This window comes from Palaemon carinicauda, chromosome 34 (genome assembly GCF_036898095.1).
Source record: "Palaemon carinicauda isolate YSFRI2023 chromosome 34, ASM3689809v2, whole genome shotgun sequence".
Classification (NCBI taxonomy): Eukaryota; Metazoa; Arthropoda; class Malacostraca; order Decapoda; family Palaemonidae; genus Palaemon; species Palaemon carinicauda.
The window spans coordinates 13,491,734-13,515,453 of record NC_090758.1 but is presented as its reverse complement, the minus strand read 5'-3'; the positions used below and the strand labels follow the sequence as shown (position 1 = coordinate 13,515,453).

At 45.4% G+C, this 23,720-nt stretch overlaps 1 protein-coding gene across 1 annotated transcript in view; it reads right to left on the bottom strand.

The window, feature by feature from the left end:
* The window catches only part of LOC137627077 (uncharacterized), a 117,520-nt gene extending 98,666 nt beyond the window's left edge, over window positions 1-18,854 (bottom strand). The window contains exon 1 of the mRNA XM_068358066.1: window positions 18,720-18,854. The gene's annotated coding sequence lies outside the window, so the exon portion shown is untranslated. The remainder of the gene's footprint in view (window positions 1-18,719) is intronic.
* Between the last annotated feature and the right edge of the window lie 4,866 nt (window positions 18,855-23,720).

Sequence of the window (23,720 nt, the reverse complement as noted above, 5' to 3'; positions counted from 1 at the left end):
ATTCCCGATAAATGGAGGAATTTTGCTACATTCCTCATAAGCCTCGTAAACACGAGAGGAGCAGGACTTAGGCCAAAGCACAGGGCCCGAAACTGGTATACCACATTCTTGAAAACAAACCTCAGAAACGGTTGGGAATCTGGGTGTATAGGGATGTGGAAGTACGCGTCTCGTAGGTCGAGAGAGACCATCCAGTCTCCCTTTCTGACCGCTGCTAAGACTGATCTCGTGGTCTCCATGGTGAACTTTGTTTTCGTACAAAGACGTTGAGCGCACTGACGTCTAGCACTGGTCTCCAACCTCCTGTCTTCTTCGGGACTAGGAAGAGACGGTTGTAAAACCCCGGTGATTGAAGGTCCGAGACTTTCACCACCGCTCCCTTCTCTAGCAACAGAGACACTTCTAGGTTTAGGGCTTGTCTCTTTGACTCCTCTCGGTACCTGGGAGAGAGGTCGATGGGGGAAGTCGCTAGAGGAGGTTTGCGTACAAATGGAATTTTGTACCCCTCTCTGAGCAACCGAACAGACTGTTGGTCTGCGCCCCTCTTCTCCCAGGCCTGCCAGAAGCTCTTCAATCTGGCTCCTACTGCTGTCTGAGGCTGTGGGCAGTCAGACTCTGCCACGTGAGGACTTGGCTCCTCTCTTCTTTCCTCTCTTTCCCTCGGCACGAGTACTTCCCCTGCTGGGAGCTCTGCCACGAAAGGGCGGGATAAATCTGGACGCTGGAGTGTCGATCCTGGGTCTAGCAGAAAAGGATGTAGAAGGAGTCCCCTTGCAAGCAGAGGACGCCACCAAGTCATGGGTGTCCTTCTGCACAAGCGAAGAAGCTATGTCCTTAACCAATTGTTGCGGAAACAAAAACTTTGATAAGGGAGCAAAGAGCAGTTCTGATCTCTGACAGGGAGTAACTCCTGCCGAAAGAAAAGAGCAAAGGGACTCTCGCTTCTTTAAGACTCCCGACGTAAAAGAGGAGGCGAGCTCATTGGAACCATCGCGGATGGCTTTATCCATACAGGACATTATCAGTAAGGAGACATCTTTATCAGCCGATGAGATTTTCCTACTTAAGGCTCCCAAAGACCAGTCAAGGAAGTTGAAAACTTCAAAGGCTCTGTATACGCCTTTCAGCAGATGGTCAAGGTCCGAGGAGGACCAACTAATCTTCGAGCGTCTCATGGCTAGGCGGCGGGGAGAGTCTACGAGGCTTGAGAAGTCACCCTGGGCAGAGGCAGGGACTCCCAAGCCGAGAACTTCTCCCGTGGCATACCAGACGCTCGATCTAGACGAGAGCTTTGACGGAGGGAAGGCAAAGGCCGTCTTCCCCAAACTCCTCCTGGTATCCAACCAGTCGCCTAAAAGACGTAAAGCTCTCTTGGAAGAGCGAGAGAGCACTAGCTTTGTAAAAGCTGGCATGTTAGCAGGTAAGCCTAGAGCAAACTCAGACGGTGGCGAACGAGGAGCAACAGTGACGAAGTGATCGGGAAAAAGCTCCTTGAAAATTAACATGACTTTCTTAAAGTCCATTGATGGAGGAACCGTTCTAGGTTCGTCTACATCCGAAGGATGATCATCATGATGAGGGTCAGCAACGTCCTCATCTGAAGGATCCTCATCCGACAACTGCTGAGTAACAAGCAAAGGGGTTGGCAATGCTTGACACGCAGAGTCCACACGCACTGGTGCATTAGTAGCAGTCCAGGACGCTACGTCATGTAACTGCTTAACAGCCTGACTGTCAACAACAACAGGAGCGGGAGGACGCTCGACGTCAACTCGAGACTGTTTTGACTGCCTAGACTGAGCAGTCAAAACAACTCTAGACTGCGGTGGTTGACGCTCAGCGTCAAAACAAGTCAACTCCGCTGGTTGGCGAACGTCCTGAAAGTCAACAAGAGCATTAGGATGTGGCTGAACGTCCATATGCGGCTGAAAGTCAACACGTGACTGCATCGAGTGAGGCTCTACAAAGCGTGACTGACATGACTTAGCTACGCCAACGTCAACAGGACGAGCAAAGGCTTGTTTTGGCGGCTGAAGGCCAGGATCTCGATGAGTTAAGCGGCGAGGATCATCGTGAACCTTTTTGGCAGAATAGTCTTCCATAAGGGAGGCGAGCTTGATCTGCATGTCTTGCAGTACAACCCATTTAGGATCAATGGGAATGGGTGCGGTAAAAGACGGGGTTAACGTCTGAGACTGCACAACCTTGCCTACACCAAGACTCTCTGAGCCTGTGTAACGTTGCTGCTTAGGCGGCGAGCAGTCTTCCGATGACTGCAAAGGGTCAGAGCTGTCCCAATGGCTACAACCAGGACGCTGGATCTGTCCTGAGGGGACCGACTTTCGCTTAAGGGGCCTAGAAACCTTGCTCCACGGTTTCTTATGCGAAAAGCCTTCGGATGACGAGGAGAAAATGGTCTCTCTCGTCTTATGGTAGGGGCGATCTTGATAAGACACGCCTGTTACCATAGAGGGAACGTCTGTTCGCTGATCAAGGCCTCTCGAACCCATAAGTCGTACGACATTACTTCTCCCCTGGGCTTGGGAGCTTGCAAGAGGTCTCGGACTAGGCGAACGACAGGCATGAACAGACGAACCCTCGGTCGCAACACTGACAACACTTTGCGCACTAATCACTTTCCCACGATTTTCCGCTGTGGCACTCTGACACTTTAGCTCTTTAACGTCAGCCATGAGTTGATTACGATCTGTTGCTAACGATTCAACTCTTTCACCCAAGGCATGAATGGCACGTAACATGTCTCGCATCGATGGTTCCTGAGTGCCAGTAGGGGGTTCAGGCACAACCACTACAGGGGAAGGATTAGGTTCAGGGGCATGTGGAGAGGAAAAATCTACTGATCTAGAGGAACTCCTCCTTACCCTATCTCTCTCTAGCTTACGAGAATACTTGTCGTATTCGAGCCAATCGAATTCCGAAAGGCCCACGCATTCCTCACACCGATCTCCTAATTGACAGGTTTTACCCCGACAATTAGAACACACAGTATGTGGGTCGAGAGAGGCCTTTGGAAGACGCCTATTGCAATCCCTAGCATTACACTTACGAAATCTAGGGGCTTGTGAAGCGTCAGCCATTTTGAATTAGTCAAAGAAATTCCAAAAAACAATCCAAGTCATCAACAATTAAATCTGTCCAATAAAGAGTTCAAGAGTTTAAGTTGAGGAAAAACACCTGCACTGCGAAAGCTCAAACCAAAATGAAGTACTTCACCAAATATGTTGAGAAAACTCCAGGTTATACAGCGAGTATTGATACGTCTTGTCGTCAAGGTCGACAGAGAAGAATTGAGGCTTGTTTACATGCATGTGTGGTATCTGGCCGATAGTTGGCGCTGGTGGGCACACCCGCAACCTTCATAGCGATCACTCGCGAGTTTTTGTATGTTTTTCTGTCGAGCCGCTGGAGCAGCAGCTATTATATATTCACCGGCTAAGTTAAATATTTAAAAACTCCATTTTTATGAATAGAACTTACCTGGCAGTTATATATACATAGCTGATTAACACACTTGGAGGAGGGTGATAGACAGTAAACATTGTTGGGTAAACAACCAAAAAGGCTGTAGGATAAATAAACACCTTGATTCCTTACCTGCTAAGGTAGTTGACTTCAAAGGTTCCTGCCTCTTGAGTCGCTTTCCCTTAGGAGTGTCAGCCAGGATGTGACCTGCAGTGCTGAAAACACTCAATCGAGTCTGTCAACGGGGTGAGACCAACAATCTGACTAGACTTCAGGACTACCTATTGCCCAAAATAAAAACTGCAACCTTACCAAACCAACCACCTAACATTTGCAAAGTAGATAAAAATTATCTAACTAGACTGAGGTGACTGTACACAAGTCAAAGTCCTCAGACAACCAATAAAAATACACCAACCTATGCACAAGTAAACAAAACTAAGGTTGAGGGGAGGTAGTAACTCCTTTGCCTAATACAGAAGCCGTAGCTATGTATGGGCCCAAGGTATAACATTTCTCATAATCCACCCTCACCTCTCTGAGGTAATGAGAGGTGAACACAGAGTTGCTCCTCCAGAATGTCGCATCCATAATTTGACGGAGCGACATGTTCTTGCGGTAAGCAAGCGAGGTCGCAATGGCCCTCACTTCGTGAGCTTGCACTTTTAAACGTCCGAAGTGTTCCTCCTCACACAAGAGATGCGCTTCTCTTATCACTTCCCTCAGGAAAAAGGACAAAGCATTCTTGGAAAGGGGCTTCTGAGGATCTTTCACAGAACACCACAGGGAGCTAGAAGAGCCTCTCACACTTTTCGTGCAAGACAAGTAGGTCTTGAGGGCTCGTACTGGACAGAGACGCCTCTCTTGCTCTTGACCCACTAAGTTGGTCAAGTTAGGAACCTCAAAGGTCCTCGGCCAGGGCTTAGAAGGGTTCTCGTTCTTAGCGAGAAAGTCTAATCTCAAGGCACAAACTGCCCCATTCAGATTGAAGCCTACCTGTTTTTCAATTGCATGGACTTCACTAACTCTTTTAGCTGTTGCTAAGGCCAAAAGAAAGAGGGTCTTCTTGGTAACCTCCCTAAGGGGAGCCTGTGAGATGGGCTCAAATCTCTTGGTGCACAGAAATTTAAGAACCACATCAAGGTTCCAAGAAGGGGGCTTTAACTGGGTCTGCTTGGTCGTCTCAAAAGACTTCAAGAGGTCATGTAAGTCCTTATCGCGAGACAAGTCCAAGCCTCTATGCCGACAGACGGAAGAGAGCATACTTTTGTACCCCTTGATAGTGGACACAGCTAGCTTAGCGTCCTGCCTGAGGTACAACAAGAAATCCGCAATCTGGCTCACAGAGGTAGTGGATGAGGAAATCTTGTGCTTCCTACACCAAGCTCTAAAAGTCTCCCACTTGGACTGGTAGACCCTCTGCGAAGAGACCCTCCTCGCTCTGGCGATAGCTTTCGCAGCTTGCGCTGAAAAGCCTCTCGATCTGACGAGCTTCTCGATAGTCTGAATGCAGTCAGATTGAGAGCGAGGGGGTTTTGATGATATCTCTCGAAGTGGGGTTGTCTGAGCAGATTTGGACTTCCAGGGAGGCTTCTTGGAAAGTCCATCAACAAGTCCACCACCTCCGTGAACCATTCCCTCATCGGCCAGAACGGAGCTATCAGGATCATCCGTCCCGAATCGAGGAGGGCGAATTTCCTGACTACCAGATTGATGATCTTGAACGGGGGAAAAGCATAAGTGTCCATCCCCGTCCAATCCATCAAAAAGGCGTCTACTGCTATTGCCTCCTTGTCCGGAACTAGGGAGCAATAGATGGGGATCCTCTTGGATAAGTTGGAGGCGAAAAGATCGATGAGGGGTCTCCCCCACAGCCTCCAGAGACTCTGACAGACCTGTTGGTTGAGGGTCCATTCTGTGGGAAGGACCTGCCCTTTCCTGCTGAGCATGTCCGCCCTCACATTCTTCTGTCCCTGAACAAACCTCGTCAGCAGGTTTATCCTGTTCTCCTTCGCCCAAAGAAGGAGCTCTCTTGCTGTCTCGAACAGAGACAGAGAGTGAGTCCCTCCTTGCTTCCTAATGTAAGCAAGAGCTGTGGTGTTGTCTAAGTTGACCTCCACAATCTTCCCAGACACCAAGTCCTTGAAGGCCTTTAGCCCCAGAAAAATGGCCATCAGCTCCTTGTTGTTGATGTGCCATCCCAGCTGAATTCATTCCCAATAGCCTGAGACCTCCTTGCTTCCTAGTGTTGCCCCCCAGCCTGACTCTGATGCGTCTCAAAACAACACTAGGTCTGGGTTCTTCTTGTGTAAGGAGATCCCTTCCCCTAACAAGGTTGGGTCCAGCCACCACTTCAGAAGAGTCTTGACTTCTGTTGGAATGGGGAAGGAAAAGGAGTCTTCCTGCATCCTTCTGTTCCACGTCTTCGAAAGAAAGTGCTGAAGAGGCCTTAGGTGGAGTCTCCCCAGAGAGACAAACTGTTCGAGGGAGGATAGAGTCCCCAGCAAACTCATCCACTCCTTCGCTGTGCATCTCTTCTTGTCCAGGAAAGTTCTGACTTTTACGAGACACTTGGTCTGTCTTTCCTGAGAGGGAGAAGCCCGAAAAAGAACTGAATTCAGAACTATCCCCAAATAGAGAATAGTCTGATTCGGTCTGATCTGAGACTTCTCCCTGTTGATGACCAGGCCTAGATCTAGAGCCATCATAAAAGTCTTCCGTAAATCCTCCAGACATTTCTCCCTCGATCGTGAACGAATCAGCCAATCGTCCAGATAGAAGGATATCCTTATCCCCTCCTGATGCAGCCAACCTGACACATTCGCCATTATCCTGGTGAAGACTTGAGGAGCTGTGCTGAGACCGAAGCAAAGAGCTCTGAATTGGAAGCACTTGCCCTGCATTACAAATCTCAGGTACTTCCTCGAAGTCGGATGGATGGGGACATGGAAATATGCGTCCTGCAAGTCGTGGGACACCATCCAGTCCCCTGGACGTACTGACGCCAGCACCGACTGAGTCGTCTCCATGGAGAACTTTGTCTTCTCCACAAATACGTTGAGAGCGCTGACATCCAGGACGGGTCTCCATCCGCCCGAGTTCTTGGGGACCAGAAACAGGCGATTGTAAAAGCCTGGGGAGGATAGATCCCGAACCGGATCTATCGCCCCCTTGTCTAGCATTTGGTCGACAAGGTCTATAAGGGCCTTCTGTTTCCCCGGATCTGAGTACCGGGCTACTAAGGCCAGCGGAGCATCTGCGAGAGGAGGTTTTTTCAGAAAGGGGATCTTGTATCCTTTCTTGATGACTGAGAGGGACCAGGTGTCCACCCCTCTCCTCTTCCAAGACTGCCAAAAACCTGACAGTCTTGCGCCTACTGTCTGGAGGAGACGAACTTCATTTTCTGGAGCGAGGTCTGAAAGAACCCCTGGTAGATCTTGGTCCTGATTCTTGCCTTCTCCATCTAAAATCTGGTCTTGAAGTAGTCCTGCCCCGAAAGGGCTGCTGGAATCTCCTTTCCTCCCGTTTCAAAGAAGAAGGAGGGGCTGCCAAGGGCTTACGAGCAGAACGAGATAAAAGGTCTTGGGTGGCTTTTTGGGCCAGAGAAAGCGTAATGTCATTAACCAGGGACTCGGGAAAAAGATGTTGAGAGAGGGGGGCGTAAAGAAGCTCAGACTTTTGTGCAGTGGTAACAGACCTAGAAGCAAAAGAGCAAAGCAGAGCTCTCTTCTTTAGGACCCCAGCTGAGAACAGCGCCGCCAACTCATTCACCCCATCTCTGAGGGCCTTATCCATACAGGACATAATACTGGTAAGGTCCCTAGATCCTTCCATCTGGTCAGTTTTCCTTGCGAGAGTCCCAAGCGACCAGTCTAGGAAACTAAAAACCTCAAAGGCTCTAAAAATACCTTTGACGAGATGATCCAGCTCCGACATCGACCACATGACCTTGGCTGAGTTGAGAGCATGCCTTCTAGCAGAGTCCACTAAACCAGAGAAGTCACCCTTGGAGGAGGAAGGCACTCCCAGACCCAAAGGTTCTCCAGTTGCATACCACATACCCGCTCTTGAAGCAAGACGAGCTGGTGGAAACGAGAAGGAAGTCTTAACTGTTAGTCTCCGCTCCTTCATCCAGTCATCAATCTTCGTAAGAGCCTTCTTTGCGGATATAGACAGTTTCATCTTGATGAAGGCCGACTGTTTCTTGGCCTTCTTTCTGTTAAATTGGGACTGAGGAGATTGAGGGGCAGCAGGTTGGAATTCCTCTCCAAAAAGTTCAAGAAGGGAGCGAGAAAGAACTTTGTAATCTCCCGCAGCGTCGGCAGGATTATCATCGTCATCAGAAACATCCTCGAGGTCCTGATCCACATCTGCAATATCCTTCGAAAGAGAAGAAGGATCCTTAGAACCCGACAAGGGCAAATCAAAGGCATCATCCTGCAAAAGACGGGTTGCATCCTGGAGTCCAGCGCTAGAAGAATCCTTGGGACGAGAGACAGTATCGTCCCGAAGAGGCAGGGTGGTATCGCCCTGGGACCGAGAACGAGAGGCAGAGTCGTTCTGATGTCGAGAGCGACAGGCGGTATCGTCATGGCGGCGAGAACGAGAGGCGGTATCGTCGTGGCGTCGTGAACGAGAGGCGGTATCGTCGTGGCGTCGTGAACGAGAGGCGGTATCGTCGTGGCGTCGAGAACTAGGGTCGGTATCGTCGTGGCGTCGTGAACGAGAGGAGGTATCGTCGTGGCGAAGCGAACGAGAGGAGGTATCGTGCTGGTATCGTGAACGGGAGGCGGTATCGTCTTGGCATCGAGAACGAGAAGCACCATCGTTCGATAAGGTATCGTCCCGGTATCGAGAACGAGAAACCGTATCGTCCTGGTATCGCGAAGAAGTATCGCCTGGCGAAAGCACACATTCCTCATCCTGGCGTAGAGAGGGAGAAGTTTTCTTTAAAGAAGAACTCCGTTCTCTATAAGAAGCAGACTTCTTAATCGGTAACGAGTCGTCTTTACGTCTGTCAGACTGGGCGTGAGGGCGGCTAAAGGCTTGCACTAATGTCAAAAGTTGTTCCTGCATGACAGACATAAAGGATTTAGTAACATCAGCTGGGTCTTGCGGCCCCGAAGGGGAGGGCTGACGAATAACACTCGTAGAAGGGGGAGGATCTTCGGCAGTAGGCTTCGCCCTTTTCACAGGCACGGAGTCGAAATCATCCTCCAACGGACAAGGTTCATAACTGCTAGAACCGGGAGAGAAAGAACGAGACCGTTCGTCGCGGTTCCATCTCCTCTTAGTAGGTCTTGAAGCTTCAAATTTCCATTTACGTCTGGACGAATTCGGAGAAGAAAACAACACATCCGACACGTCTTTCCCGTGACGGTCAAGAGCAGCCTGGGAGTCGACAACAGGACTGTCTGAGGCGACGGCTGACCGAGGGTACGTACCTCTCACCTCCTTTCGGTCATCGACGTACCTTCTCCCTTGGTCCTGGGAGCTTGGTAGAGGTCTAGGCCTAGGGTAATGACAGGTTCGGTCAGTCGCCACCTCCACTGCAGTAACACAAGCACTTTCACTTTTCTTACCTTTAAAGGCCTCCAGTTGTTCTTTAATGGCCTTCAACTCGGCCGCCAGGCTAGCGTACCGAGGGTCATCCGTAGATACGGAACCTGTAGGAGTTGCAGGAGTTACTACCTCAAGGGAAGGATCAACTTCCAAAGAGGAATCAATTATAGGTTCAATAGACAAATCTACGCTAAGTTCGTCTTCCTTACCACTAACAGACTTAGACTTGGACCTAGAAGCTCTCCTAACTCTATCGAGCTCTAGCTTACGCACATAGCGCTTCATAATTAACCAATCTTTCTCATCCAAAACCTTACATTCCCCGCACCTATTATCAAGGGCACAAACAAAACCCCTACAATTAGAACAAACTGTGTGAGGGTCTACCGCCATTTTCGGTAGTCTCACCTTACATTCCTCATTCGCACAGATACGGTAATGACTCTTTTCACTCATAATGGAAAACAGCAAAAAAGCTTAGAGAAATGTTATTTTGATAACAAAATAAATTTTTGAATATACTTACCCGGTGATTATATAGCTGCAACTCTGTTGCCCGACAGACAACTCTACGGTAAAAACTCGCCAGCGATCGCTACACAGGTTGCGGGTGTGCCCAACAGCGCCATCTGTCGTCCAGATACCCAGTACTCAATGTAAACAAAGACTCAATTTTCTCCTCGTCCAACTGCGTCTCTATTGGGGAGGAAGGGAGGGTCCTTTAATTTATAATCACCGGGTAAGTATATTCAAAAATTTATTTTATTATCAAAATAACATTTTTCAATATTTAACTTAGCCGGTGATTATATAGCTGATTCACACCCAGGGGGGTGGGTAGAGACCAGCAATATATGTTTACACTTTTATGAGCTAAGAGTTTTTATTTCATTTTAGAAGTTATCAAAATAACAAAAACAAAATAAATAGGTACCTGGTAAGGAAGTCGACTTGAACAATTACTCTGCCTTTTAAGTACGTCTTCCTTACGGAGCCTCGCGATCCTCTTAGGATGCTGATCGACCCCTAGGATCTGAAGTATCAAGGGTTGCAACCCATACAACAGGACCTCATCAAAACCCCTAATCTAGGCGCTCTCAAGAAATGACTTTGACCACCCGCCAAATCAACCAGGATGCGAAAGGCTTCTTAGCCTTCCGGACAACCCAAAAAACAACAATAAAAACATTTCAAGAGAAAGATTAAAAGGGTATGGAATTAGGGAATTGTAGTGGTTGAGCCCTCACCCACTACTGCACTTGCTGCTACGAATGGTCCCAGTGTGTAGCAGTTCTTGTAAAGAGACTGGACATCTTTCAAGTAAAATGACGCGAACACTGACTTGCTTCTCCAATAGGTTGCGTCCATTATACTTTGCAGAGATATATTTTGCTTAAAGGCCACGGAAGTTGTTACAGCTCTAACTTCGTGCGTCTTCACCTTAAGCAAAGTTCGGTCTTCCTCACTCAGATGTGAATGAGCTTCTCGTATTAACAATCTGATAAAGTCTGACCAAGCATTCTTTGACAAAGGCAAGGATGGTTTCTTAACTGAACACCATAAAGCTTCTGATTGGCCTTGTAAAGGTTTAGTACGCTTTAAATAGAACTTAAGAGCTCTAACAGGGCATAAGACTTTCTAGTTCATTGCCTACGATCTCCGATAAGCTGGGGATATCGAAAGATTTAGGCCAAGGCCGAGAAGGCAGCTCATTTTTGGCTAGAAAACCAAGTTGTAGCGAACAAGTGGCTTTTTCTGACGAAAATCCTATGTTAGGCATGAATCTCACTGACTCTTTTAGCCGAGGCTAAGCATACCAGGAAAAGTGTCTTAAGAGTGAGATCTTTCAGGGAGGCTGATTGTAACGGCTCCAACCTGTCTGACATGAAGAATCTTAGTACCACGTCTAAATTCCATCCAGGGGTAGCCAAACGACGCTCCTTGGTGGTCTCAAAAGACTTAAGGAGGTCTTGCAGATCTTTATGTTTGGAAAGATCTAAGCCTCTATGCCGGAAGACCGATGCCAACATGCTTCTGTAGCCCTTGATAGTGGGAGCTGAAAGGGATCGTCCTTTTCTCAGGTATAAGAGAAAAACAGCTATTTGAGCTACAGAGGTACTGGTCGAGGATACAGAAACTGACTTGCACCAGTCTCGGAAGACTTCCCACTTCGATTGGTAGACTCTAATGGAAGAAGCTCTCCTTGCTCTAGCAATCGCACTGGCTGCTTCCTTCGAGAAGCCTCTAGCTCTTGAGAGTTTTTCTATAGTCTGAAGGCAGTCAGACGAAGAGCGTGGAGGCTTTTGAGTACCTTCTTTACGTGTGGCTGACGTAGAAGGTCTACCCTTAGAGGAAGACTACTGGGAACGTCTACTAACCATCGAAGTATCTCGGTGAACCATTCTCTCGCGGGCCAGAGGGAAGCAACTAACGTCAACCTTGTCCCTTCGTGAGAGGCGAACTTCTGCAGTACCTTGTTGACAATCTTGAACGGTAGGAATGCGTAGAGATCCAGATGTGACCAATCTAGGAGGAAAGCATCTATATGTATTGCTGCTGGGTCCGGGACTGGAGAGCAATAGATTGGAAGCCTCTTGGTCAGCGAGGTTGCAAAGAGATCTATAGATGGTTTTACCCCAAGTGGCCCAAAGTCTCTTGCACACATCCTTGTGGAGGGTCCATTCGGTTGGAATTACTTGCCCTTTCCGACTGAGACAATCTGCTATGACGTTCAAGTCGCCTTGGATGAACCTCGTTACTAGGGAGATGTCTTGACCTTTTGACCAGATGAGCAGGTCCCTTGCGATCTCGTACAACGTCAGTGAGTGGGTACCTCCTTGTTTGGAGATGTACGCCAAGGCCGTGGTGATGTCCGAGTTAACTTCCACCACTTTGCCTCGAAGGAGAGACTTGAAGCTTTTCAAGGCCAGATGTACTGCCAACAGCTCCTTGCAGTTGATATGCATGCTCCTCTGACTCGAGTTCCACAGTCCTGAGCATTCCCGACCGTCTAGTGTCGCGCCCCAGCCCACGTCCGATGCGTCCGAGAAGAGAACGTGGTTGGGAGTCTGAACAGCCAGGGGAAGACCCTCTCTTAGGTTGATATTGTCCTTCCACCAAGTCAGACAAGACTTTATCTTCTCGGAAACCGGGATCGAGACCGCTTCTAGCGTCTTGTCCTTTTTCCAGTGAAAAGCTAGATGGTATTGAAGAGGACGGAGGTGTAGTCTTCCTAGTGACACAAATTGTTCCACGGATGACAGCGTCCCTACCAGACTCATCCACAGCCTGACTGAGCAGCGTTCCTTCTTCAGCATCTTCTGGATGGATAGCAGGGCTTGATCTATTCTGGGGGCTGATCGTCTTGTTGTTCAGCAACGTCCTCATTAGAGGGTTCCTCATCCGAAAACTGATGAGGAAACGGCAACGGAGTGGGCAACGTCTGGCTCGCTGAGTCCGGTCGCACTGGTGCATGCGTGACGGAGCCGGACGCAACATCATGGAACTGCTGCACAGTCTGTGAACTGTCAACAACCATGGGTGCGCGAGGAAGCACAGCGTCAACCCGAGACTGTCTAGACCGTCTGGGTTGTGCAGTCAACACCCTACCGGGTTGCTGAGGTTGACGCACTGCGTCAAAACAAGTCACCTCTGCTGGTTGTTGAACGTCCTGAACGTCAACAACCACCTCCGAGCGTCGCTAAACGTCAACGTGCGGCTGGCAACCCACACTGGGTCGCATCGGTGGAGGAACCACCTCAACTGGCAGACGCGAGTAGGTTACCTCAGCGTCAACAGGGCGCACAACCGACCGGTTGGAAAGTTGTTGGCCAGAAGGTTCGGTAGCAACCTTCTCCGCATTAAAGTCCTCTATCAAGGACGCAAGCTTGGACTGCATGTCTTGCAGCAAAGCCCATTTAGGGTCTACGGGAGCAGGTGTGGCAACAGACGATGTTAGCGACTGAGGCGGTACCGCTTACCATCCCTGAAAGCCTTGTTATGCATGACATAGTTGTACAGCAAAACTTCAAAGGCTCGAAAACAGCTGTGAAGTTGACCTGTAAACAACTTGGAGCGTCTCCTGGCCAGGCGCCAGGGAGAGTCTACGAGAATTGAGAAGTCTATCTGGGCAGAGGCATGAACTCCCAAGCCGAGAACTTCTCTCGTGTCATATCAGACTCTCGATCTATAAACCAGTTTAAAAGAAGGGAAAGCAAAGGCTGTATCCCCCAAACTCCTCCTGGTGAAAAACCAGTCGCCTAGCAAACGTAAAGCTCTCTAGGAGAGCGAGAGAGCACTAGCTTAAAAACAACGGCTTCGAAGTAGCTAGGCCTAGTGTAAGCTCTGACGTTTAGGCGAACGAGGAGCAGCAGTTACAAAAAGATCCGGACAAAGATCCTTAAAAAAATCATCATGATTTAATTAAAGTCCATAGGAGGCTAAGCAGCTTTAGGCTCCTCTCCATCTGACAGAGTCCTCAAGGGAATATCAGTAGGAGGGGGAACAGCAACTTCCTCATCTACAGGAACCTTGTCCGATAAAAGCTGAGTCTCAAGCAAGGGAGAGACCTACCGTGGTGGCAATGCTTTACAAGCAGAGTCCACACTCACTGGTGCATTAGTAGCGGACCAGAACGCAACGTCATGTAACTGCTTGACAGTCTGTGAACTGTCAACAACTGAACTGTCAACCACAACAGGTGCGTGAGGACGCACAGCGTCCACTCGAGACTGCTTTGACTGCCTAGACTGAGCAGTCAAAACAACTCTAGAATGCGGAGGTTGACGCACAGCGTCAAAACAAGTCAACTCCGATTGTTAGTGAACGTCTTGAACGTCAACAGGAGCATCAGCAAGTGGCCTAACGTCCAAATGCGGCTGAAAAACCACACGAGACCGCATCGAGTGTGGTTCTAAACAACCTGACTGACGTGACTAAGCTACGCCAACGTCAACAGTAAGCACAAAGGAACGTTAGGTTGGCTGAAAGCCAGGATATCGATGAGATAAACGGCTAGACTCAACGGACTAATCGGCAGAATAGTCTTCCATAAGGGAGGCTAGCATATACTGCATGTCTTGCCATACAACCCATTAAGGATCAACGGAAATGGTTGTGGTAAGAGACGAGGGTAACGTCTGTGACCGCAACACTTTGCCAACAAAAAAAGACTCTCGGAGTCTGTGTTACGCTTTTGTTAGGCGGCGAGCAGTTATCCGATGACTGCATAGGGTCAGAGCTGTCCTAATGGTTGTAACCAGGACGCTGGACCTGTCCTGAAAGGACTGACTTTTGCTTAAGGGCTTCGAAACCTTGTGACAGGTTTCTTATGCGAAAAGCCTTCGGATGACGAGGAGAAACAACGTCTCTCTTGTCTTATGGTAGGGGAGATCTTGGTAAGATACACCCGATACCATAGAGGGAAAAACGTCTGTTCGTTGATCAAGGCCTCTCGAACCCCTAAGTCGTTTGACATTACTTCTCCCCTGGGCTTGGGAGCATGCAAGAGGTCCCGGTCTAGGTGAACGACAGGCACGAACAGACGAACCCTCGGACGCAACACTGTAACACTTTGCGCATATCACTTTATCACTTCGATTTTCTGTTTTGCACTTATTTCACTGAAATCGAAACTTTTACTGATTTCTACCTGAAACACGCAATTCTACCCTTCATTAAAAGGTAGTAATTGCGAAATCAGTCGTATAATGCAAGCTCATTAATACCAGCAAAAAACAGAAAACATATTTTAAGATAAAAAAATCAGTGGCTGGGAAAGAGACTAAACACTAGTTCATATAACTACGTTTTCAATCTCTCACCGCACATAGCCTGGGGACGAGAATAAAAAACTAAAAACGTTTTATCCTTCCTCCCCGTACAGCGACTAGGGACGAGAGTAACTCGAGAACAACATTACCCGCTTGAACGGAACGTTTTCTCTCCTCTCTCTCCCTCCGTCTCTATCTCTCTCTCTCTTTCTCTCTTGATTTCGCACCTAAGAGAAGAGCCCAATTATATTTCGTCAAAAAAAACATGTTATTTGACTAAAGGAAAAAACTGAAAGGTTTTTCAAATAAAAAGTTCCTTTAAAATAGAATTTAAAACATTTAAGCTAAGAAAGAATGAACAAAACGTCAGAATCGATTTACTCTTACTGCAAAGTGAAACCGTGATACACTCTCTCTCTATCGTAACGATAGAGCGCATGTTGAACGTCCTGAACGTCAACAACTGCGTAGCATAAATAAACTAAACGTTAGTTCATCTTTGAAAACAGTACGAAGACTATCAAAGAAATTCTTTCATAAAATATTACATTTAAAAAGTTTTAAATCCTTAGCTCTTTAAAAGCTAATATGATATAAAGGGCTCAACGTTGATTAACTTCGGTTTCCAAGTTAGGACCGCCTACTCTCAGGAAAGGTCTATATAAACAAAACATTAAAATTATTTTTATATGTTTATAATAAATGGAAAGTTAATCGAAGAGGCCTAATAAAGGCGGAGAGATATAAAACATATAGAGGAAAATCTATAACGTGATAAGATAATTACTAAAAGCCTAAACACACTTCCGTCTAAGGGAAGGGTCGACCATTTAAAAGTGAAAGAAAGTCCATACTCTCTTTGTCACCATAATTAAATCTATCCAAAACGAGTTCAAGATTTAAGATGAAGATAAAACACCTGCATAGCGAAAGCTCAAAACTAGAATAAAGTACTTCACCAATTAGTTGTGAAAAAACTCCAGTTTAGCAACAGCGAGTAAGTACGTCTTGTCGATAGCTCGACAGAGAGAAAATTGAGTCTTTGTTTACATTGAGTACTGGGTATCTGGACGACAGATGGCGCTGTTGGGCACACCCGCAACCTGTGTAGCGATCGCTGGCGAGTTTTTACCGTAGAGTTGTCTGTCGGGCAACAGAGTTGCAGCTATATAATCACCGGCTAAGTTGAATATTGAAAAAACAAAATACACGATCGCCAAAACCTCAAATCAGAGTACTTCACCAAAAAAGCAGACTGGTACACCGAGCAGGGAAAGCGAAGAAAAACTCTTAATGACGGACCAACGTGTTGTCGATCCGGCCGGCAGAGATGAACTGAAGAACAGAAAACGGGAATGATTCCTCCTACCACCCTTTAACGGGTGTTACCACCCAACCACCACAAGGCGGTTGCCTAGTTTAGAAAAATTCTGCCGAAATAGAGATTATTAGCTATGTATATATAACTGCCAGGTAAGTTCTTTTCATAAAATAATTATTTTAACAGAAATTCCCCAGGGAAGAACTCCGAAGAGGAACCCCAAGGGAATAACATAAAATAAGAATTAAGTATGCGCCCTCCTTCCCCAGATGACATCCACGGCAGAAGGGGGGCGGAGTAACTGTAATAAAAACAGAATTATAACAGAATTATAATTATCTAAATCATCTAAGAATATACACTAAAAGTGAGAACCACTGACCCCCCGAAGGGAAGTGTTCCCCATGGAGAAGTTGAAAAGTTAAAACACAATTAGAATTCACTAAAAATAATTGAGACAAACAACGGAATAGCAACCTAACCCGCAACGGGAAAGGAGCTATCGTTATAGTACGTAGTTGTAGTAAGGGTGAACGACCTTGAGTAGAGAGAGACCGTAGTCAATCTAAAAAAAGGCCACATTCCCTTCGCTGAGAATCCAAGTTCCCCGTAAGAAAAGAGGCTAAGCGAAGATAATAGATGAATGAAGAAATAAGCCGACGGGAAGACTGATGGACCAGAGGGAGAGGTCGTTCCCCACGAAGTGGAACTGTGGTGGCCTTGCACTACGAAAGTGTCGTTGTCGTACATCACACACACAGCGCAAACACTGAAAAGTAAACTTACTACATTTCTATACACAAATATATACATAAACATAAAGAATGTTTATAAATATATTACTAGCACAGTATAAGAAAAAGTAAGTAAAGAAGACAAAAGCATTAATATGGCTGTCAAAGAAGTGAGGGTGAGAGCGGACACGTCCGACTCCCACCCGAGCCGAGAGCAAAGTGAGCTCAGCACAGGTGTGTGAGAGGGTGGTGGTGGGGGGGGGGGGGGTAGCAGGCTACCCTCCCTACCCCCCGCTAACTAGCGGTGGGGTAGTAAACCCTCGTTAAAATTCTAATGGCTCGTCATTTCAGCTAGTGTACGCCGAAAGTAATAACCCATATTAAATAGCGTGGTTTGTATTTCAGTTACGGAACAAATATCTATTTTTAAAGGCTTCAACTTTATAAATTTAGTGCTTTTGAATTCCGAGGCACTTTGACGTCAGAATTCATCTTTACTTGACATAACTAAGTTAAAAAAAGGGAAAAAATAATGAACACCAAAGGCTCACATAACCTTAATTAAGAGTATTAAGTATTTATCCTCGTCGCGCTGGTCAGGGTGTCATTATACCAGGGATCGTAGGTGTAATAAGATTTAAGATTTAAAACTCGAAGAATCGGCATAAAAACTAAAACGGTAAAAGCAGACATATCCTAGTCTTACAATTACAGTATAAATGGGTTTAAAGCTTGGGTACAGACCTTGTCGCCATCTGACAATTCATTTGTGTACAATTTGAGATACTAAAAAATATCTATGAATTATATTATTACAGGATTGACTGAAAAACCTACGAATGGGGCAAAGAATGATACTGGTTGTTGTGCGACAAAGGAAGGTTGAATTCACACGTGAGGTCAGGTTAGGTAGGGCTTATTTTTCTCTTCACCTCCGCTCAGAAACGATTCAACGTACAAACAGTGCGTTTCCGACATCCTGGGCCCGTTTAGACAAAGGCGGAGGATTCAGTCTGAAGTATCCTACTCAATATGTACGAAAAACTGATCCTATACTCGTTGATTTGACGAGTGCTGGAAGTGGTGCATGAGTATATATTTTCTACGTTCCCTTAAAAAATGTACACAGTGATTCCGGTGTGACGGTCCGAACGATCCCCCGGTCTCAGAATTCTCCTTGACATTGTATAATGGTTTTTCTCCGCCATTAGCTCGCTTCGCTCGCATGAAAATAAAACATCAAGCTCGTATGTACTGGCAAGCGGTAATGTTGAGCTGCGCACGCTAACATTACAGGAAAATAAAACATCAACCTCGTATGCACTGGCAAACGGTAATGTTAGCGCATGCGCAGATTGTCAAGGAGAATTCTGAGACCGGGGGATCGTTCAGACTGTCACACTGGCATCCTGGGCCAGTTTAGACAATGGCGGAGGATTCGGTCTGAAGTATCCTACTCAATACGTATGGAAAACATATCCTATATATGTTGATTTGACGAGTGCTGGAAGCGGTGCATGGGTATATATTTAACCACATTGCCTTCAATGGCCTACCCTACTAAACCTAGCTCAAGTTTCCTATATACATAATAACATTTATTTTGCCTAAACCGGAAATATATTAACTTAACAGGTTAAACCTCATGAATTATTGAATAAAGGTCTACATGAACGACCTGCCTGCAGGTTATAACCTTTACAGGAGCAAGCAATACTTGGCCTACCTGCACCGGTCTCGTCCTTATTTATTTGGACAACAGACCTACTTTAGCTTATTTAAGTATTCAGGGCCTTAGAGACTTGTTATTTTACACTTATAATGATAAGTAATAAGTGATATACTTACAAACAGTCAGAAATATGGACGATTATATCGACATCGTAGGTTAACTTTATCACTTTAAAAGATCCTTTTCGAAGATTGAGGGTGTAAAGTGAGCTCGCTATCCTTTGGTGGGGAGTATCTTAAATTAAATATATTTTTTTAATCATATTTAATGGACTTATTTCTCTTATATCTATAAACTATAATAATAAATATACTATGTATTTGATTTTTAATAATAAAATATTATGGGTAGTAAGTCTCAAGATAATTATGATATATTTTGCACTCAAAATTATATAGAAAATTTATCCTGTCTGGATTTTGAGCCCCATATATACTTTTATGAATTATTACTATAATAATAATAATAATAATAATAATAATAATAATAATAATAATAATAATAATAATAATAATAATAATTATTATTATTATTATTATTATTATTATTATTATTATTATTATTATTATTATTATTATTATTAAAGCGACAACCCTAGCTGTAGAAGCATGACACTAAATGCCCAAGAGCTCCAACAGAGAAAATAGCCCAGTGAGGAAAGGAAATAAGGAAATAAATAAACTACAAGAGAAGTAATGAACAATTAACATGTTTTAGAAACAATAACATTAAGATAAATCTTTTATATACAGTATAAACTATAAAAAAAAACTAGATGAAGATAGAATAGTGTGCCAGAGCCTCAAACAAGAGAACTCTACAACAAGAAAGTGGATAAGGACAGAAGATAAATTTATTAATAAATGTAGTAACTACATAACTCTCTGTTTCATTTATTAATAAAATTGGAATATTACAGAGTTACAAAATTAATAATAAGTAAATTAAAAACTTTTGACTCTTCACGAGACGATTAGGCCTAAACTCTGAAAAACAAATATTGAAGTAAACAGACTAGTTAGATGTATAGGCCTATACATACTTTGGAAAAAAAGGTATTAGTAATATAATTATAAGAAAATGGACAGTAAGCGAAGTGTGATGCTTATAACTTATTGGAGGCATTGATTTATGTATACGATATAGGCCTATTGCCAAAGGGAAGTATTGAAATTAATAAAAAAAAAAATAAAAATAAAGGAGAGGGTATGTCGGGAATTTCGACCTGATCAATCGAAATTCCCGCCATTTGACTCCGCCTACGATTACGTCAAATTGGAGGGAGAGGAGAGAACTCGCGGGCGAATGAATGTCGTTCAAGACGAGAATGTTTAGAACCAAAAAGAGAAACCGCCTGGTAGGGGAGGCGTTGAGACTAAAGAAATCGTCCACTTGAAATTTAAGATTCAGAAATATAACGTTATTCTATTGTAACATGTTAAAAAAAATCCAATCTAGAAATTTAGGTTCAGGAAAAATTGCGGGAAAAAGGTGACGTCGGAGGTTGCAGAGGCTTGCTCTGTCTCTTAGATCCGACGTCCCCAACCACAGTAAGTTCTATCTAATTGTTCTCTCTCCCCACCCCTAGTGTACCCAGGTCGGTTTCCATGTAGGTCTTGATAGAGTTATGTAAATTTTGTATCTGTTAATATTTCATCGATCCTTGTGCCAGGGGATCAGTGTTATTGTGTAAAGTACGTCAAAAGGTCTCGGTAAGGCGTTTATCGAGATAATTTTATAAATGTTCAATTAATTTTGCTAAAATCTTGAGTCCGATGTGGACATAGTTTTTTTCGGTCACACACATGTTCCTTTAAGTCAAGTATCTCTTTGTACGTAAAGTAAAGTTTTATTTTTCATGTTTCTCGTATTAGATTATTATTTTTATAATAAAATTTGTTAAAATATAGCCATATTCTAATTACTTCCCCAGTGGTTTTGAGAGGTTAGTCCCTCAGACCTTGTGATCAGCCCAGCACATCGGGCTATTTAATATAAACCGGTGAAATTTCGCCATATTTGGTTCTTCGAACCGGATCACAAGCGCTTCCCAGAGCCGGATGGGACTAATTAGAAAATGAGCTTTTGAGGGTGGGAGAGAAGTAACAATTAAAGGTTCGTCTACGTCCCGATGTGCGATCGCCCACGTGGGTCAGTTTCTTTGAGTCCCTTCCTAACGTAAAGTTACCTTTCTTTCCTTGCCTTGCCAAACCCCCCAAACGTAAAGTAAAGTTAATTAAGATGGCTGTGTCCACGATCGTTCATATCGAGGCGTCGATGGGCCTACTGGAAGACTTACTGAGCGTAACGCAAAGGGCGCTGATAGAGACCTACTCTGAGTCCGTTTACCAGAATTTGGTAACGGAGTTGCAGGCAGAGGTCCGACAGCTTAAAGAACTATACAAAAGCCAGCGCGTTAAACTAGAATCTAGTATCGAAGCCCGAATCAGGCATATGTTAGGTGAAGCTACACGTGCTTCCACCCTCTTGTATAATAGAATAGATAAAGTGAAAGGCCCTTCAACGGGGAATGTTGCCCTCCCCAGGTTGAAGCCGCTGCCTCTCCCCACGTTTGAAGGGGAAGTGCAAGAGTACGCATCGTACCGTGAACTATTCACAATCCACGTGGATAGAAGAGCTGATTTAGACGAAGTGTCTAAATTCACATATTTATTGGGGACATTGGGCAAAGAGCCGCTTAGGATCATCAAATCTTTAAGTGTAACCGCCGCGAACTATAGTGTAGCATTAGACCTATTAGATAAGCAATATGGCAACGTGCACCAGACACTCGTGATTCTGCACCGTAAATTAGCCAACATCTTTGTGCCGTCACTAAACCCAGTAGAACTCAAAAGGTTCCGTTTTGAATTGACCATCATTATTGAACAAATCAAAAGACTGAGTACCAATGACTTAGGCCAGGGCATGGTCATGAGCCTCATTAATCAAAAACTTTCAGAGGGAAAGCTCTACCGCAAAGTGGTAGAGCATTTGAGAAAATGCGACTACACGTTGGACGAGTTTTTTGAGGCAATAGATTTTATTGTGAGAATGCTAGAAGACGATGCGTTGCAGAGAGGCGACAGTCTTGAGAGTGACAAAAGACCAGACAGTAGTGCAAGACCGAAAACCCATCCCATCCACAATAATTCCTGCCCATTTTGTAACGAACGGCATCCGCCTCACGGATGTCGCCAAGTCACTGACGTAGCTGCTAGACGTCGCATTTTGCTAAAAAGGGGTCTTTGTTTTAATTGCACGAAATCAGGCCATCGTAGCGATAAATGTCCCGTTTCAAATTCCTGTAGAAACTGTAATGCTAAGCACCACACTGCAATTTGCGATGCGGGTAGACCGCAATCAATCCCTAGTCATAGTAGTAATAGTCAATCAACAACGTCCCGCCTCGTAGTAAATGCGACACCTGCGCAGAACGAAACTGCCCCCGTCCATCCAAAGTTAAAGTAGAATCTAAACCATGCACAAGCGCAAAGATCGCGCAGAGGTCTGATGTGGACCTCCCATGCACTATCTTGCCAACAGCCATGGCAGGTATTCAACAAAAGCAAGGTAGTAAGCGAGTCCGCCTATTTCTCGACTCAGGAAGCCAGAGGAGCTTCATCTCGGCAAAAATTGCCCGTCAATTAGGCCTACCGGTGGTAGGAAGAGTATCCTTGAATATAGCTCCGTTTGGTTCCGAGGAAATAAGCGGACAATACGATGTAGTAAGTTGCAGGGTTGAAATGGGGAAAAGAATCGTGCGTATGAAGTTGGTGGCACACGAACACGTGGACGTCCCGATACATAACGTGGGTTATGTAAAGGTCAGACAGCATCTGTTGACCAAGGGAGTCACGTTAGCCGATCCAGCAAACCAATGAGATACCATGAAGAACGTCCACATTTTAGTTGGGGCCGATTATTTTAGCTATTTTATTATAGGTGTTGAAAAAGTAGATGGGATAAATCTCTTCTTGACGCATAATGGTATGTCCCCGTACGGGAAGGTGCCACAGTGGCTGTTCCAAGGGGAAAAGGTCGAACAAGTAAGAACGTTGAGAGTGTGCAGAATCACGAACGAGCCATATCTGTATGATGTAGACGAGTGGTGGCGATTAGACCGTGTTGGCATCGCCCCATCTGAGCAATACACTGTTCGCGAGGCCGAGGCCGTGCGAAAGGTATCGCAAAGCGTTGTGAGAAAACCTGAGCGATATCAGGTTAGCCTACCAATCGGGTCGGATGCTAGGCCAGAGACAAATTATCGTAACGCTGTGGCGCAGTTAGAGTCGTTGCAGACCAAATTCAGAAAGGATAGGAAATATTTTGAACAATATCAGGGAGTGATAGATAAATATATCGAAGCAGGTTTTATATCAGAGGTGAAAAATCCCATAGTGGAAGGTTATTACATGCCACACTTTGGTGTTAAGAAAGACAGCCGTACCACCCACCTTAGAATCGTGTTCAATGCCTCGGCAAAGTCAAAGGGTTGCAAGTCATTGAATGAATGTCTCTTACCTGGGCCCAATTTGGTAGAGGTAGCATATAGTTTAATTATAAGGTTTAGGTTGAACCGATATGCCATGTTAGCCGACATAAGTAAAGCATTCCATCGTGTTTTGTTAGATCCTCGTGATGCCAAATACACATGATTTCTGTGGCGCGAGGCAGCTGGTCGAGCGCTTACCTTCGCCTTTAGAGTCGTGGTGTTCGGCATCACAGCTAGTCCATTTTTGCTACAACAGATATTAAATTGTCATTTTAAAGAGGAAGGGCGCCCAGATATAGTAAAATCCTTTTATGTCGATAACTATCTGGCCACGTTTGAGGATTTAGAACATATGAGGCGAGAGCATGAGTCTGTTCATAACATCTTAAAAGGGGCGGGTATGCCCTTAGAAGGGTGGGCAAGCAATCACTTAGCCTTCGATAGCGAGAAACAGTGGAGTGAGCCTGTGAGTGTGAACGTGCTCGGGCTGCGATGGGCCCGGGACGTGGACAGATTGTGTGTGAAAGAAAGTAAAAGGATCTGTGAGTTGGGGGAGGGATGGGTGCCTACGAAGCGTAGGGTACTTTCCCTATTAGTCTCCATTTATGATCCGATAGGTTTG